Raw genomic sequence first — 18,590 nt, forward strand, 5'->3', positions numbered from 1 at the left:
AGAGGGGTGATATGATCAGGTTTTCCCATTAAGGAAGCTCACTCTGGCTGCAGGGGTGGGCGTGGGGTGTGCGTGGAGTGTGGGATGGACCGGAGGGAGGGCGCAGCAGGTGGGGAGAGCAGATGGGAAGCTGCCGCAGGGTCCAGGCAGAGATGATGTGGGTATGAACTTGGTGGGTGTCCCTGTCACAGACCCCCATCCACTGAATGCCCAAGCACTTGGTGGGCACACAGGCAGCTCCAGGACGGCTCTGCATCACACTCGGTGAAAAGCTGATGCTCTTCCGTCATGGTCGTGATGCCCTCCCAGAAATCTGCTTTTTCTAAAGTGGTTTTCTTGGGCTGAGGGCTCGGCTGCGCCACAGTAACCTTGATGATGAATTACATCCTGAGTCTAGTGAGTGGGACAGACAGGTCCTGTAGCCAAGGGACAAAGCCCAGACCTGCTCTTCATCAGCTAGCACCAGCTGGAATCCCTCGTCACTGGGCTGGCAGCTGGGAGGGATCACTTGGCCACCAGGAAACCTTCTCAGCTGGGACCTTTCTGAGAATCTGTGCCAGAGAAGCTACATCTGTCACCAGTCAGGGGAAGACCCAGCTGCTCGGCTCAGTCCCACACTAGTGGCCACAGGAAGGACCAGGAGGCAGAGTGGGAGGAGAAGATAGGCCACGCTGCTCTTCTCGGTTTCCAGAGCAGCATACTAGATTTGCATTTCCCTATTTCATAAGGGAAGTTGGGCAGTGGGACTAGAATCAAAAGAGGCCCCCACTTTATGGCAGATGGTGAAGCCCACAGCTGTTGAGTGTGGAGGTTTCAGCTGAGCCGTCAGTTATTCCTCTGAATCTCTGGGGTCTCGCCTTTGAACCCCTCACCCTTTGCTTCTGACCCACAAGTGGCTGGCTACAGCCAGACTTTTAGTCTGCACATGGTACGTTTTGGGCAGTGAGCCTCAGGAAGTGTCGGGTGAACCTTAGAGTGGATGTGATAAGTCATGGAAAAATCCCCCAAATATTGGAAGAGAGACACTGAGAAGGAGAGTGAGATTTGTTTCATAATCAGTGAGATCGAGTCTTGGTGCCACGGGCTGGCTTCTCCAAAGGGAAGGTCAGCCAGGGGTGGGCCTGACAGTCATGAGTGCTGGAGGGCTGAGCCTGGAGGAACCCTGCAAGGACTGGGGAGTTATCCAGGACCAAGGTGGGGAAGGCCTGGTGGCTGCGGATGTCACTCCCCATGATAGTGACGCTCACTGTGGAAAATGAGAAGCCCGCCGCCGGGGAGAGGAGCCAGGCTCTCTCCAAATCCTCCGCTGCCAGGAAAGCCAAGGATTCTGGGTTCCACTTTGGATGCGTCTTGGTGGGGCAGGGAGCCGGCCTTACTCTGCACGGCACAGACCAGACATGGAAGGTAAGGCTCAGTTCCAAGCAGTGGATGGACTTTGAGTGTCACATGAGCCGGCGGGTGTGTGCCTGGGGTATCCGGGCCAACGTGGCAAAGCTCCTACAAACCAAGCCAAAGGGCAATGCCTGCAGGGGTTGGGGGTGTTTAGTCTGGAGAAGAGGGCAGAATAGTGTTTTGGAATCCCTGTTGCTTCCGATGGCAGAACGGAGGCCAGTAGATGGAAATAACAGGAAGAAAAATTGCAATTTGCCATTAGACCTGTCTGATTATTTTGAGACAGCAAAGCTCATTGGTTAAGACCCTGTCCTCTATACTAGAGTTACAATGGGCACTGCCATGAGCCTGTGGTTATGAGACCCACTCAGTGTCGGCCTGCACCATGATTTTAAACAAATGCATCGTAATCAATACACATCGAGAGGTTGTGCTTACAAATCTATATTTATAACCTGTCTTGAAACATCTGAAGGTCTGATCACCCAGGTTCATACTCTCTCATGGAACAACGAATGACAGCTGCCTGGGTGACAGCTGCCTCCTTTCAATAAGGCCACTGCTCCCCAGTTCATCACAGGTGCCGCCTCCCTCCCCCTTTCCTATACTTGTGCGGTGTCACTGTGCCCAGGTGCCTGGCCCCGGTGGGGATTATAGTTTGCAACCCTGTTCCAGTTAAGAGCCGACGGTTTGAATCCTGGCTTTGCCACTTCTAAGCTATGGTGATCTTGGACAAATGAGTCTACCTCTCCAAGCCACAGTGTTTTTATCTGAATATGGGACTCATAAGAACACTTACCTGGTTGAAGTAGAGAACGCATGGAAAGTGGGAAGCACAGAGGGGCGACTCTTAGCTGTGGGGAGCTGTCCAGCCGTGGAGGGGACAGTCGCACAAAGCCTGAGGGGCTCCATCACCAACACCGGGTCCGCAGAGGCTGTGTGTCCTGGCAGAAGGCAGGGGCTACAGAGGGGTGTCAGCCACCAAGAATCTCTGAAAAGCGTGGGCCATGCGCCAGTTCTCCTTGCACCCTTCCCAGTGACCAAGTCAAAAGTGTTGGTTTAGGGCTGCCCTTGATGCTCGTTAAAGTCAGATTTGTGGAAATATTGGAAGGGGAAAGAATGTGTCCTCTAGGGCAACTTGCACCCACTTGGGAGGCTGTTGCTTGCTCAGAGTGAGGTGGAGGTTCCAGCGTCAGCTGCCTGAGTGCTGAGAGCGTGCCCCTGCCACTTCCTTTTCTGCATGGTCGCTCTGTGTCCACTGGCAGCGTTTCTTCCCATAGTAGCTGGCATAGGCTCATCAGCCAGCCCTGCAGTCTGGGCAGCCCCTGGAGCAGCCAAACCCATCTCACCCCTTGGTTCTGTAATAGAGCATTTCGGATGTCAGCAATGGCCTGAGCCCTGGGTGGGGCCTTGGATGGTATGGGTGCCAGTCAGGAGGCCTGGACTCCGCCTGATGAGAGAGACTTTGGTGGCTGGCTATCACTGGGACCTGAGACGCGCCCGGGGGGAACAGTGCAGAGCGACCCAGAGATTTGGTTCTAGATCCTCAGCCTCCGTGTATTTGCTGGCTCTGGGAGCTGAGTCTGCTTTAAGTACTTAGGATACTGAGCCAAGAGTGGACACATGCTCACTCTTGGAACTATCAGAGGAGAGAAAACAGGAGCTACAGGCCGTGAGCTCAGCAGTGCAAGGGAAGAAGGTCCTCGTGTACCAGACATACCTGGGCAGAAGATCGGGAGACCAGGTCTAGAGGCCACAGGAAGGCAACCTGTTTGGATCAGAGGATGGTGGCTAACGTGACACAGGTGCCAAGGACTGGCAGGAGAAGTGGGGAGCGTTGAATGAGCTGGGGCCTTCACGCCTTTAATCTGCTTCTCTCACTGCGTCTCCAGTCTGCCTTCTTCTTCCCCTCTCCTTGTTGGCATTCACTGTTGCCCTGACACCTAAATATTGTCACAGCCAGAGAGCAGGTGTCAGTTACCTGCCCATGTGCCTTAGGCTTAGGGGGGGTTTTGTGTGCTTGTATCTTCCTTCTGACCGGCCTGAAGAGAACAGAGAGCAGGGCTCTGAGCCTGGCCCCCTGCAGAATCACTGGGCCAAACCCTGACTTGCAGCCGGACTTACCATGATGTAAGGGCTGAGGCTTTGGTTCCTGTGCTCGAGCTCATTGGTCTTGGGGAAGCTTTTTAGTCTTTGCCTTCGAGGCACCTGTCCCGGGAAGCAGCCCTTCAATCAGCCTTGGCCTTTGCACTGGGCCTCTATGGCTGCTGAGTTATCATCCCAAGCCGTGTCTCATGGCCTCTGACTTGCATCTGGGAAGCTGTTCAGACAGTAGATTCTAAGGGAAATATTAGATCTGAGAAGGTTTCACTTGCTTCAGAGCACGACCTCGTTGTGATACTTCTTGGCTGTTCTCCTGGTTTTCCCAAAGTAACAACTGAGTAAAATCCTGTTTTGACATTCCGAGCTGATCTGCTTACATTCTACTGAACTGCACCGGCTCCGTGAGACGGTGAGTGTGTCAGGAGGCTGGCAGTCGGGCGGGCAGACAACAGAAGCTTGAAAGGAGACGCGTGCCGTGGTCGTTGACTTTATCCATGAAGATACAATTCAGCTCTAAAATTGTGGGTTATCTAGTATATGGCAAGTCCTGGATTAGTCTCCAGTGGCAGAACAGTCATGGAAGGTACTGTCTTCTCTTAAGGAAGTTTGTGTTGGGGAAATCATAGGGAAATACACGAACACCAGTCAATTAGCAGAATGTAAAGACACCCACCCCCATTCCACTGTACCTCCAGTCACAACCATATAGACATCTGTACATGTCTGGTCATACATGTGAAGACCAACCCAGGCTCTGGGTTTTGAGATTTGGGCCATGAAAACCTATAAGTAAAATCTCCCCTCTTTGAATCCGCAGTTCATTGTAGCATAGTGGTTGGAGTGTGGGCTCTGGAGCCAGAGGGTCTGGGTGAAAATCCGGCTCCCTCCATTCTAGCTATTTGAGCTTAGACATGCCATTTAGCTTCTCTGTGCTTCAGTGTCCTCATCTGTACAACTGGGATTACAGTGCCTACTTTCCAGGGTTCCTAAGAGGTCTGAAGAAGTTAAAACAGGTATGTGCTGGAGGGTGCCTGGCACGTGGGCAGTGCTTGGTAGCTATGACCATTAGTCCTGAGATCTCACGGCTTGCACGGGCAAATGGTTGACATTCCGGCCATATGGGAAACAGAGGCCCACTTTTAAGACGGGTCAGTTGTAAGTAAGAGATATGTGCCCCGTGGCAGGAGAGGAGAGGGTCCTGGAAACTTCGTGCTTTCCATGCAGCTGTTGAGCCCCAACATAAGAGGATCTGCCTTGCGCAGGTTTCGTAAGGCTCGTGGGCAAACAGATGCTTGAGGCATGGAGTCCATAGTCCACTTCAGGAGGTGAAACAAATCAGAATGTACAAGCAAAGAATAAAACATGATAAATACCACAAAAACTTAAGAAGATTCGTGAGGTTGTGGGCAGCAGGTCAGGAAAGACCTCAGGTGTGTTGGAGGAGACGGCATTGCAGGTGTGAGAAAGAGCGTGAGTCAAAGCAGGATAACCCCTCATCTGATACATGATTTGCAAATATCTTCTCCCATTCAGCGGGTTTCATTTTGTTGATGGTTTCCTTTGCTGGGCAGGTGTCTTTTAGTTTGGCGTAGTCCCACTTGTTTATTTTTGTTTTTGTTGCCTTTGCTTTTGGTGTCAAACTCCCCCCAAAAATCATCCCCAAGATCAATGTCAAGGAACTTACCACCTATGTTTCCTTCTAGGAGTTTTATGGTTTCAGATTTTACATTCAAGTCTTCAATGCATTTTGAGTTAATTTTTGTCCAGTTTCGTTCTTTTGCATGTTGCTGTCCAGTTTTCCCAACACCATTTATTGTGGAGACTGTCTTCTCCCCATTGTATATTTTTGGCTCCTTTGTCATAAATTAATTGATCATATATGTGTGGGTTTATTTCTGGGCTCTCTATTCTGTTCCAATGACAAATGTGTCTGTTTTTATGCCAATATCACACTGTTTTGATCACTATAGTTTTGTCACAGAGTTTGAAATCAGGGAGTGTGATGCCTCCAGCTTTGTTCTTCTTTCACAGGGCTGCTTTGGTTTTTTGGGGTCTTTGTGGTTCCGAACACATTTAGGATTGTTGGCTCTATTTCTGTGAACAAAACTTTTGTTTTTAAGGAAAACGACTAAGACAGAATCAAATATATTTAAAATCTTGGGCAGGCAAAGGAAAAGCACTTCATGTTTCTCCAACCCTGTCATTTACCAGCGCTATGACTTTCTCTGAGTTCCTGACTTCTCTTTGTCTCAGATTGTCATCTGTTTAATAGGGATAGTAGCACTTGCTAAGGTTGCTGCCTAGTAAGGACTGAATGAGATATTTAAGAATCTGAATGCATGAGAGTTATTATCCTAGTGCCTTGCACATAGGAAGTGGGTGCTCAGTCAATATTGCTTATTATTACTAGAAGCTTTTCTTGGCTGTCTTGTTAGTGTAGTCTTGGAGGGAGTAGTTTGGCAGTCGGGGCCCTAGGATGTAGCTGGACAGATGCTGAAACACTTGCCCAGGATAGATAAATGCCGCTGATGTAGAAGTGAAAGATTGTTTGTGATCAAACAAAAGACAAAGGGGAAGAGAAAAGGGAGGTTTGGGAAATAACAGAAGTACTGTGTGTGTGTGTGTGTGTGTGTGTAAAAAACAATAAAACTAGGGAAAAGGCAGCATTTTATGACCGGTAGAAATGGATTTCACTGCCCATTGCATGGTTGACTTATGGTACAGGAAAGCCACCAATTAATTGTGGCTTCATGATTTGCAGTTTTGAACAATGATGCTCCATTAACTCTCCAGCAAAACCTGCAAACATTGTCCAGAGCCACAGATTTCTCTCACTTTGACTTTGTAGCAATGTCATCCTACTTAATGACCATCTATCCTCCACACCCCCGATCTCAAGAAACGCAAAGAATACTGAGAGTATCAGACCGAAAGATTTGGGGCATTGTTCAAAGTCATGGTCTACCTTCAGTCACAATGTCACTGTCCTTGAGCCCTGGCCCATGTGCATGAGGTCTGGCTGTGCGGGTGGCAGCCAGAGTGGATACCATGCCCCAGACGTATGCATCACGGCTCGCTGCTCTGTGAGGTGATCTGTGGACTGTTTGGGGCCATTTTTAATCCCAGACTGCTTTTCCCCTCATTAGCTTTCCCTTGCTATCTCTTTCAGAGTGCACGGGAAGGTGGGGCGGGGGGTGGGGGTGAGAATGCAGTCTCATTTAAAAACTATATCGCAAACATCTGTTAGCAGCCTCTACTCCCATATATTTCATGCATTACAAATTCTTAAAAATGACTTTAGACAATTTTTTGTTTATTTCTAGCATTGCTCCCCGGTGTCAGCAGAAACAATGTAGAGCTGCTTACGTGTATCTCTCTCTCCCCCACCCCCACCACACACACCCAAAACCTGAGGTGTTAACTAATGGTAAAAATGCACTGTTCAAGCTGTTACAATGTGTGATGAAGACAGACTAAAACTGATGCAAACCATCAGCACGAATTCCGTTTTCCAGGAGAGATGAAAGATTCTTGCGTGCGGGAGAATTTAATTACTTTATTTCAGTCTGAGCTGCACACCGAGTTTCACCAGCTACTGTAGGGATGAGTAATCCCAGATTCCTGAAGCTGAGCCCATGCATCAAATGAGAGAATGTGTAAGTACTCGGTAACCTGTGAAGTGCTGAATAAAGTTCATCCTTTTATCTGGTTTCCCTTAATAATATATTTTGGATTGTTATCTGGGTTGTTTTTCATAAAGTCCACAGACAATGTGGCAAAGGATGACTAGTTTCATTATTGAACACTAAGAATTGAAAAGCTCTTGCATTTTTCTATCTATAATTGAATTCTACTTCTCGATGTAGTCTAAACCTTTCATTCCGTAACACAATGACCCCTCCCAAACCCCTCACCGCTGTAAACCCTGATAATGCCCCAGGTTTGGACGAGTCTTCATGGATGTTGATAAACTGGCGAAATAATAGTTCTCATTTATCAAACGCTGCTAATCAATGACAACAGATGTTTTACCAGGCACTGTTCTAACTAATGTGTTACAAGTGGGTGGAGTGCTGAACTTTCCTGATCTGGCTTGATCTGCCTGGAGTCAATCAATAATCCAGGCAGTGAGTGAGGGTGAGCCTGAAGAATGGTGATTCCAGACCAACATCTAAAAATACACACAGAGATCATGGCGGAGAGTTCCCAGGAGGATGCCAGGAGAATTCCTTCTTCCTTGTGAGATGTTCACTTATCGCTAAATCATTTGTCAAGGGCCACGTCGTTTGGTGGCCTCTGTGGCTGAGCCATGCAGTAAAGCTGATGACAAGATTTACCTCTGCCAGGCTCCTTGCTCTTTGAGGAAGGGCATCCCCTCGTGAGCCCCGCCCTCTGCCTCCCAGCTCATCACTCTGTTTGAAACCTCTCTCTCTGAGCTGTCTCATTCTCTTTGTGATCACGTGTGATCCAGATTTCCTCTGTTTCCTTTGCTTTATTTACTATTCCTCAGTCTTCCCCACTCTGAAAACGGAGGGATGGCTGAGTTGCCATGGCAACCCCCTACCCCCCACCTCTTTTCTGTTCCTCCACAATTTTTCTACATTTTAATAACATCACTATTTATAGTGCACAAAGCCTCGTCCCCTCCACCGCAGCTCTGCAAGGGAGATTCCTCTCTGACCAGAATACTAATGACTAAAACATGGCTTTCCAAGTAAGGCAGCAAAGAAGCCCTCCAGAGCAAGCACTTAGGTAGATATAGGTCTTCAGGACCAGGGTGGGAGCTATATATGCAAAGAACCACAGTCAACAGGGCTGAAAACCCAGCCTTCTAAAACACGCTGGATACATACAAAATATACATGCTGGATATGGCTGGAGAGGACGAGGTGTGAAGTGAGGCTTCAGGTTCTCAGCTTTGTTACACTGACAAAGGGGATTGACCTCCTGGGCTCTGATTGTACCAGGTGGAGATGTCATCACCAGAGTATTAGGAACGGCTGGGATTGACAGCAGTGAAGGTGGCTGGAAGGCATGGAGTCCTGGAGGAACACAGAGGCTCCATCATTTACTGTCAATGAGACTTCCGTGCTCTCAGCTACGCACCACCTACCTGGTAGGGCTATTGTGAGGGGCAGAGATAGTGTACCCCAGGCGTTTGGTGGTAATACAGCTCATAGCAAAGCATCTGGGTTCTGGAACAGGCTTCAGACCCCAGTTCTGCCACTGTCTAGTTTTATGACTTTGAGACAAGTTACCTAACCTCTCCATGAATCAGTTTCCTCATCTCTAAAATGGGGATGATGATAATAGAACCTATTTTTTAGGGTCGCTTGAAGAGTCAATTAGTTAATCCAGGTAAAGACTTAGAACAGTGCCTGGTAAAACATCTGTGGTCATTGGTTAGCAGCATTTGATAAACAAGAACTATTATTTCGCCAGTTTATCAACATCCACGAAGACTCGTCCAAACCTGGGACATTACCAGGTGTTATGCGGGGTCTTGGATCCCGCTCCCCACATAAGAATGCAGGATATGGTGAAGCCAAAAAGGAAGACCAACATAACCATGAATGGGGGGTTTGTACCACTATAGTCTCGGTGGCAGCTGGGTTGGAGACACAGGAAGTAGGATCAACACGATCCACAGCCCACCGTCCACTTCTCTGCCAACCGACCAACACTTTGCTAACTGCAATCTGTGCTTACTATCTTAGCCATGGCAGTTATATCAGTGGCTAATGGCTAACCGGTAACAGCTGGTGGTCAACTAGTCACAGCTGATGGCCGTCTACTACCCGAGCCAGCATCTTTCCATGTGAGGCCGAGAGCCTGGAAACTGCTCTCTGGGACTCTGTCCCCACACCAGGGTTTACAGCGGTTGAGGATTAGGCTTGGTGGAGGGGTTTGGTAGGCGTCATTGTGTTACAGAATGAAACATTTAGACTACCTTGAGAAGTAGAATTCAATCTTAAATAGAAAAATGCAGGAGCTCTTCAAGTCAACATTAAGTTCACTAATGAAAATATTCATTCTTTGCCATGTTGTTTGTGGACTTTATAAAAAAATAAATTCACATAGGAGCAAGGTGGCTTATGTTAGCTTAAATCTGATTTGAATGTAAGATATTGTTTATCCATCCTGATGGCTCACAGGTGGGGAGTCTCTGAGTGAGGTTGTGTCGTCTGATAGCAGTGCTTCTTCAACTTTCCCGTGCATGTGAATCACTTGGGGATTTTATTAAAATTCAGATTCTTCAGTAGGGTTGCGGTAGAATCTGAGATTCTGCGTTGCTACTGAAGAATGCTACTGAAGAACCCTACTGAAGAATTCTTAGGTGATGCTGATCCCTGGGGACCATTAAGTAGCAAGATTGGAAGGTTTTTTTGAGGCCAGCTCTTCCCAAAGACACCTTTAAACAGAGGTGTGGGTTTAGATGAGGAGGTGCCTCCCATTTCCTGTTCAGATCCAAAGCTGGAATTACCCGATATTACTATAAATTGGCTTTCATGAGGGGATGAGATTAAGTATGGCCAGTAGAAGCTAGACACCTCTTCTTTTTCTGTTTGACAAAAGAAGCCAAGTAAAGCCGTATGCAATTGGTTGGCTTTTTGCCAGAAAGTTCAGAGGCTTCTGACTACATTTATATAAGAGCTTTCCTCTTGCTTTAGTCACTTTGTTTTTTTCTTGAAGGGTTTTCAGAACCACTAACACTCATAATTTTTAGGATTTTTTTTTTTGGCATTGATTTATTCAGAATATTTTGAAGAGATGGTTGTTGGACCAAAGCCCAAGTGAAACTGAGCCAAGTAAAGATATAATTATTGAAACATTAACTTGAAATTTTGAGTCCTGTTGAAAAGCATTGCTCTCCTACTATAAGTGTCCGGCAATCTCTGATTTCAGTCTAAGCTCTATTAAAAAAACCCCTCAAAACAAAATCTTGACGTGTTTTTAACAACTAATAATAATGGTGATCTATAACAGCTGCAAGCTCACTTCTGGATTACCAATGGAAGAATTAAAGGTCCATGTCACAAGATGAGAGGTTTAGCTACTTTACAAGATGAATCAGTGTGTGACTCACGATTATACATCATGTGATTTAGAAATCCCAGTCGTTATGGGCTTCTCTTTGGAGAATAGACAACCTTTGTAGGGATATGTGATAGTAGAGAGAGAAATGTGAAGTATACTTCTTTAAATTCTAGATTGACCATGATTCAAAAGAGCTGGATAGGCAGGCGTGTGTAGGTGCATTTCATGAGAAAGTTTATCTCAGTTGGATTTCGGTTTCTAGCCATGTAATCCACCCCTTTTAATAATGCCCTTAGGCATTATTGTATCTATCCTAGTGCAAAACTATGGTCATTTCTACTAGGTTATTAAGCAAGATCTGCTTAGTCTCTCAGAAAGGCGTACAGATCGAGATATGGTGATACTAATTAAGGCCGAATTGCTGTTTAGTGGCACCTTTCACCTTCACGGACGCCTGCTCGATCACGAAGTAACGACTCAGGTGGGAGATGGGCAAATGTGTCCGAGATGGACAAGAATATAGATTAAAAAATGCAAAGCTTTTTGTTTTCAAATGGAAACCACATAATAGGATTTCCGATTACAATCCCCCTGGTTGGCAGATCATCAGGAAACAACAAAATGAGATTTCTCTGAGAATGGCTATCATAAGCCATCCTTAGAACACAAGAGCTTTGTTCCTTCTAAGCTAGTGGGAACCTGTAAAACAGTCACAGACTTATAATTTGTCTCTGAATAAATCACCAACACCAAGTTACATTAATTATACCTTAGTCTCCAGCTCCCTAAATTCCTCTTTAATAGACCTGAAGAAGTTACAATGAATAATGTGGATTGAGGCCCATTTGCTACCTTTAGAGTTAGTTTTTTACTTTCCACTAAATCTATATTCTTCTGTTGTCGCAAGTAGAAAGATCCATGTTTTCAGTTTTGTTAAGAAATTTGCTTAGAATTATCAGTAACTGAAATCTTACTCTAAGTTGGTTAGGGGTTCTTGATTACAACGATCTAAAGTTTGGTGCTTCCTGTAGGCTAATTTCCGGTAGATTCCATACGAATAAGAGAATGTGTGTCTATTTTTGAACTGAGGATCATTTTGACAGAGGGTTTATAGACATATTAACAGGCAAATCCTGTGCAGTTTAAACACGAATGCTCCTGTCCAACTTGAAATACTTCAAAGGATTGGAGATTGAAGCAGTCCTCTGATGAAGTCTAGAAACTACTGGAAATGTTTAAATACTGAGGTTAAAATTACACTGGTGATAAAATTTGATTTCCTGTTTCTAAGTCCAAAAGCTTACAATTAGGACCCTGAAGGCTTTTGGAATAATAAACAGATCTTCTAAAACAGCAACTGGATGAGGTAAGTGTGGTTGACTTGAAAGTACGGCCTAATGTCTTCAACACTGCTCATGTGTTTCAAAATTAAGAGGGAAAATTTCCAAGAGAGCGCCATATTTGGGGTTTTAGTGAATCCAAAATATTTTTAAGCGCTGCAATAGTTTGAGATGTTTTTTTTAAAGGTTTTCCACTGCTAAGGCAACTGTCTACTTTCTTCAGTGTGCATTTGTTTTGTGAATCTAGTGTTGAGAGCCTCTAAATCGTGACATATCCACGAATGACCAGCAGCTGTTACAACTTGTGACAGATAACTAGACTGACACTGGCTGCAAGCAGTTGAAAACCTTTCCCCTCCACACTTGCCTCACTCAGTCCTTACTTGCTCACCCTAAACTCCTGTCTTATTTTCTGAAGGCCCTTGGGCTGAGCTAATTGTCCTTTCCCCCTTTTTCATTGTACCCTGAGCCTACCTGGTATAGAAATTGTCACTATGCCATAATCATGGGCTTCCTCGTTTTCCACTACTTCTATAGGAATTTAAGGGCAGAAGTTATGTCTTCACAGCGTCCTATTTATCCAACAAATATTTACTGTACATCCACTATATACCAGACACTGTGACTACAAAGACGGCTAGGACACAGAGTCAGCCCTCAAGTTGCTCACAATTTTGAGGAGAAAAAAGAATAGACAGTCACATTTTGCATTGAGTTCTTTGACAGAGGGCTACTGAGAGTGCGTCAGAGAGATACTTAACTGAGGTCTTCCTAGAGGAGATGTCACGTAAAATAAGTCTTGAAAGAGAATTAGCTATCACCCAGATAAGGAGAACAGCCTGGATGGATGGAGTAGGGCAGAAAAAGGTATGAACAGAGGGAGCATCAAATGTGAAGCTCTATAGAAGAGAGAGCACATTCCATGTAAGGAATTCACAATATTTCAGGTGACTGAAGCAGAGAGTACCTGTTGAAGAAGGAATGATAAGGGGTGAGGACGTGGATTATGAAGGGCTTTGGATGTCATGCTAAAAAGTTTGGCCTTTATTCTAAAAGGTTACAGGAGGAGTCATTGAAGTGTTTTAGCCAGAAGATTCATTAGCATATTTGTAGTTTACAGAGATCACTTTGGTTGTAGCACAAAAATTTATGAAGCGACTGCAGCAAAATAGGCAGGAAATGACAAGCTACAGCAACAGTTCAGGGGCGGAGGAGTGGAGGAAGATGCATCAGGAATTCATTCGCTGCGAGGAGAGAGGAGTCTAAGATTAGACAACCCCAGGTTTCCAGACCGGGGCATGAGGAGAAGTGGTTCCATGCCCCAAGATAAGATGCATGGTGAGGGCGGCATGTCGTGGTGAAAAGAGGAAAGGAGTCACTCCGGGTTAGACACGTTGAATTTGAGGTACCATGGATAGTCTAGAGACTACCCAATAAGATATTTTTGGCAAGGAGATTGGTAAACAAAAGGTAAACTGTGCCTGCGGGACAGGAAACTCCACAGGGTTGGCTAATGAAATGTGGTGTATTCTTAGGTTGTAGAAGAATATCACAGACCCCAACGGTAGGAGGTAAACGTTGGGCCTCCCACACATTGGAAGTTTGTCTGTTGCTACTTCCCGTCTTTCACTGCAGCAGTATGACTGTTCTGTTTTCTGTCTGTTTCTTTCTCTAAGCTTCCCTATTAGGCTTCACCGAAACACGGACTACATGGATTTAGGGTTATCAAAAGGCTGACCTTGGCTCAATTCCATGTAATGGAGATCTCTAAGTCTCAATTACAAATTCAAGGGAGAGAGAATCTAATTGGCTCAGTTTTGGGTCAGGTGACCACTTGTGGACAGAGAGGGGCTTACATGGGTCCTAGGCTGGTCCCTTCTCGGTTGTGGGTTGGCAGGTTCTCTAAGGATGGGATGTGAACAGGGAGGAAATGACTGCCTGGGGAAAAAAAAACTGGCACCTGAAGTACTGTATGAATGGGATTCAGAATAGAAATCTGGGCCAGAGACAAAGATTTCGGCAAATAGGTAAAACTAAGGTATTGGTCGAGATGACCTGGGGAGAATTTACACTCTGAGAAAAGGTCAGGGCTGAGAAAAGGACCTTGGGGAGATCAGTATTTAAGGAGTGACAAGAGGAAAACAAGTCAGTGGAAGTGACTAAGAAGAGATAGAAAGAGGAAGACGGATAGTGTCACCAAAACCAGGAAAGGGGAAGGACAGTGTCAAATTCTATAGAGACTGGGGAGGATGAGTCTGAAGGATGACAAGCAAACTAGTAATGAGGAAATATTCAGCGAAGAGGTGGAGACAGAAGCCAGATTACAGGGGGATGGATGCCAAAGTAGTAGAACGTCAACTAAATGAGGGGTGAGGAAGTTGAGACAACGTCTTTTTAAAAAGGTTGACTTTGAATGGAAGGGGACAAATAGAACTGAAGATGGATATGTGGTTGAGGGAACATTTATATGTTTACAACCAAAGATTCTGGGGTGGGAAGATATTGAGCATAAGGGCCACGACAGACAATATTGGATGAAGTCAAGTTTGGGAGGAGAAAGGACCAGAGATCCAGAGACTGGGGCAACTTTCCCACTGAAGTGAGAGGGAGAAGTGGCATAGAAGAGGCACTCCGCAAATAGTTCTGAAAAATAAGTGAATAGACTTGTGGAGAGGTGGTTGAGCCAGTTTGTGGAGCTGAGGTGTCCATTTCTCTTGGGCCTTGAGGGCATGCTGAGGCAGGACAGGGCTTGCCAACTTGAACGTGTAGGACCAGTGCAATGGAAAGGCCTGTCTTCTGTTCTTCCTCAAGATACCTTGATGGTAATTCCCTCAGTTGCCGCACTTCTTAGGGAAGCCAGAATGGGAGACAGCAGGGGTGATGAGGGCTGTGGGATGTGGCTGTGCAAAAAGAACTTCTGATCAAGAGTCCGAAAACCTTGCCTTCTAGTCACCTTCTGAAATTGACTGACCACAGTGACCTTAGCCAAATTGCATGATTATACATCCAGTTTCTTCATTTGTAAAAACTGTGTGATATTAGCTTCTCTGTCTATTTTACAGGTTACAGATTTTACAGCATTGCCTTTTCACTTTTTCACCGGGGTGCCAAGAAAATGTATGCAAATGGACACTTTGGTCAATGTTGCTCAAGCAAGTTCACCGTAATCAGAAGTGTCTGGACGCTGATGGTAACCACTTTGAGCACCTCTTGTAACTGGAGAAGTCAAACGTGACTTGTATTCATCTTTTGTTATCGGTGTATATTGAGTGTTACAATTTGAATAGTTTTTTCCTTTCTTAAAACGTGTATACATGTTTTTGGCACCGTGTGTGTGTGTGTGTGTGTGTGTGTACTTAAAGTATTATAAATGTTGTAAAGCACAGTATCACTGCAAGGCCTTGTTAATGTTTATCCGAGGCATCCTGAGAATGTTGGTTGCCTGTACAGTGTGCCCCGTGGAGCTGTGTAATCCTGTCTAACGATATGTGCATGTATGGCAAGGCGCTGGAATGCATCTGCCAGGTTCCTTTTTGGCTACTACACATGTTGCGAGCTTGGCCTGACTCATATAGGGCATTCCTGCCGGCACAGAAAGTGCCTGGAGGGAGAAGCATAGTAAAATAAAAAAAAAACTCATTACTTTCTCAAGACTAGGACATAGAAAGTTCAAACAGCTTTATAAATTGCCTCCAGAAATTAGAAGGCAACAATTAACTCTGCCTCAAGAATTCGCATCCACATGACCAACGCTGCTTCCCCCCTTCTCTCCTAATTGTTTCCATCTCCTTTGCCACAAATCAAAAGACAACACAAGCGTTTGCTTCTGCAGAGTTCCTCAGCTTCTCTATAGAGATAAATGAAAACTGGAGACAAAGGTATATTTACCGTCTTCTAGCCCAGCTTCCGGATTCCTACCAGGCCCTCTGATGAACTTCCATCATGCAATAGTTGATTGTGTTTAGATTCAGATGATGTGGAAATAACTGTCTGTTTTCATGGCTGGCATAATGGGTATAAATTAAACTGATACTACCTGCATCCACTGCTCACTGACATTGTGAAGGTTAATGAGATCGTCCCTGTGAGTCAATTTGCGCCCTTCGTCTTCATCCAGAAGCATCCATTATGCCAAATTGGACCTGACACGGGTGAGAGACTGTGTCACATTGACTCATTTTCTTGTCAATTGTGCATTTTGAAATCAGATTTCTGGGTGATTTTCTTTGTTCCTCCTTTTGTGACTTCATTTCCTAAACAATGACTTCACTGACCTTAAATTTTAAAAGACAGTGTTGTGCCCAGAGGATTTAGCTCTTCATTTGGTTCTGCCATGACTCAAGTTATCCGGTATCTTTTAGAGAGAAAAAGAAGAACTAACATAAGATAATAATGTAAACTATGTTGGCTGTGATGAATGGAAGTTATAAATACGTGATAAATAGATCCAAGACAGAGAAAATCACACTATTGATTGTAATACATAATACAAAAGAAAGTGCAGAAAAGTGAACTGAGGATTGACTGGGCAATCCCATCAGAGGTGTGCAGCAATCACCGAGTGTCCCCGAAAATAAGACCGGTCTTAAATTAATTTTTGCTCCAAAACACGCATTAGAGCTGATGGTCCAGCTAGGTCTTACTTTCAGGGGAACACGGTATTACGTACTTTTTTGTTTCTGCTGCAATCCAGCAGAAAAGTGAGAATTCTCTCTGATGGAGGCGTGGTTCAAAGACGATGTCTGTAATCTCTGGGAAACAAATTGCATTGCTTAATTCACTCTGTAGATGTTCACAAGAGACTTACAGATTTGGTTCCTTAAAATGAAACACAAATTATGTCCCATGGAGTCCACCACCAAAACTGCACGACCCGAAAGCTGAAAAACAGTTATTTCTTATATCAACGGGAGGCTTAGAGAAATGTTTTGTTCTTTTCTCTAATAGCTAATTACTACATGTGTAAGGCAGCCTAACTCTGCACTTCACACGCGCGCACACACACAGAGTAAAATTCCAGATGGAAACGCCAGGGCCTCTGTTTTGTTGATGTCGCATTTGTTGACATTCCAAAAGCACAGACACGTTTGAGTAACTAGCTGCTATCAGGAAAAGAAATTTAAGATCAACATTGCTAAGCACAAAATGAGAATGATGGGTGTGTCAGAGACCAAACTGATGATTGCTTGATGGGAAGCTGGTTACAGGAATGGGTGAGCAAGATGAAGAGATTAGGAAGCAGAAACGGGTAGTTACAAAATCGTCACAGGGAAGTGAAATACAGTATGGGAAATATAGTCAATAATATCGTAGAAACTATGGTTAGTGTCAGACGGGTACTAGACTTATCGGGGGGGTCACGTCATAAATTCTATAAATGCCTAACCACTATGCTGTCCACCTGAAACTGATCTAAAATAATATTGAATGTCGACTATAATAAAAAATATATAGTCACAGGATATAAAGTACAGCATAGGGAATATATTCAATGGTGTTGTAATATCTACGTACAGTGTCAGACGGCGTAGACTTTTTGGGGTTATCACCTGTAAGGGGTGGAGTGTGGGGACAGAGCCAGGAGTGCAGTTTCCAGGCTCTCGGCCTCACATAGAAAGGTGCTGGCTCAGGGAGTAAATGGCCATCAACTGTGATTGGATGGCCATCAGCTGTGGCTAGTTGGCCGTCAGCTGTAACCAGCGAGCCATTGGCCACTAATATAACTGCTGTGGCTACGCTAGCAGCAAATGGGGGCTAGCAAGAAGGTGGTGGCTGAGCTGGCAAGCGCGGATTGCAGTTAGCAGGGCGGAGTGTGGGTTGCAGATTGCAGAGAAGTGGACAGCAGGTTGCAGACAGTGTGGCTCCTGCTTCCTGTGTCTCTGGCCCAGCCGCCAGCGAGACTATAGTGGTATGACTCCCCTCTCTATGGCTCTGTGGGTGTTCCTTTTTGGCCTCACCGTGTCCTGCGTTCTTACGAGGGGAGCGGGAGCAGAGGCCCCGCAGGCCGCCCCGCGCGACAGGTGTAAATAAATGTCTAATCACTGTGTTGTTCTGTACACCTGAAACTGACAAAAACGCATTCCTTCCTTCAATCACATTCCTCCTAGTGTAGTGTGTGCTCTCCCAGCACTATGGAAGCCCTTTTCCTGAAGAACAATTACACTATGGTGATTTTACATTTATCTATTATTTGATGAATGTGTTTCCTCTGCTAGATCATACGTACACTCTGTGTGCAGGGCAGTTGTGTCTGATTCCCAGTCTCTTGACAATAAATATTTGTTAAAGACTGAAAAAAAAACCCTGGGTATGTAAAGGCTGATTATAAGAAATTATAGTCTATCATGGAGCAAAAAATATCGGAGCTCTATAGAGAATACATAGGAAAACAAAATGTCCTTAGTTAATATTTGACTGCTCTGAATCTAAATAATGAGCCTCCTACCCTACAAGCTGAGGAATATCTGTACATCCCCATTAGACTTGAAGTTCTCTGAGAGCGGGGTCACCTTCCTAGTCACCTTTGTCCCCTTCCCCTCCCCCGTCCCCCCACCCCCACGGTGCTTGGAACAGGGCAGCGCACAAGTGATGCTCCATACATACTTGTGGATGAAATAACATATTTGCTTTGCCACAATTTGCTTGTATAACTGACACCAAGTATAAAGGCAGAGACTTATTACAAATAAGATTTTTTCTTCCTTGAGATATTTCTGG

The sequence above is a fragment of the Rhinolophus ferrumequinum genome, chromosome 22, assembly GCF_004115265.2.
Source record: "Rhinolophus ferrumequinum isolate MPI-CBG mRhiFer1 chromosome 22, mRhiFer1_v1.p, whole genome shotgun sequence".
Taxonomy (NCBI): Eukaryota; Metazoa; Chordata; class Mammalia; order Chiroptera; family Rhinolophidae; genus Rhinolophus; species Rhinolophus ferrumequinum.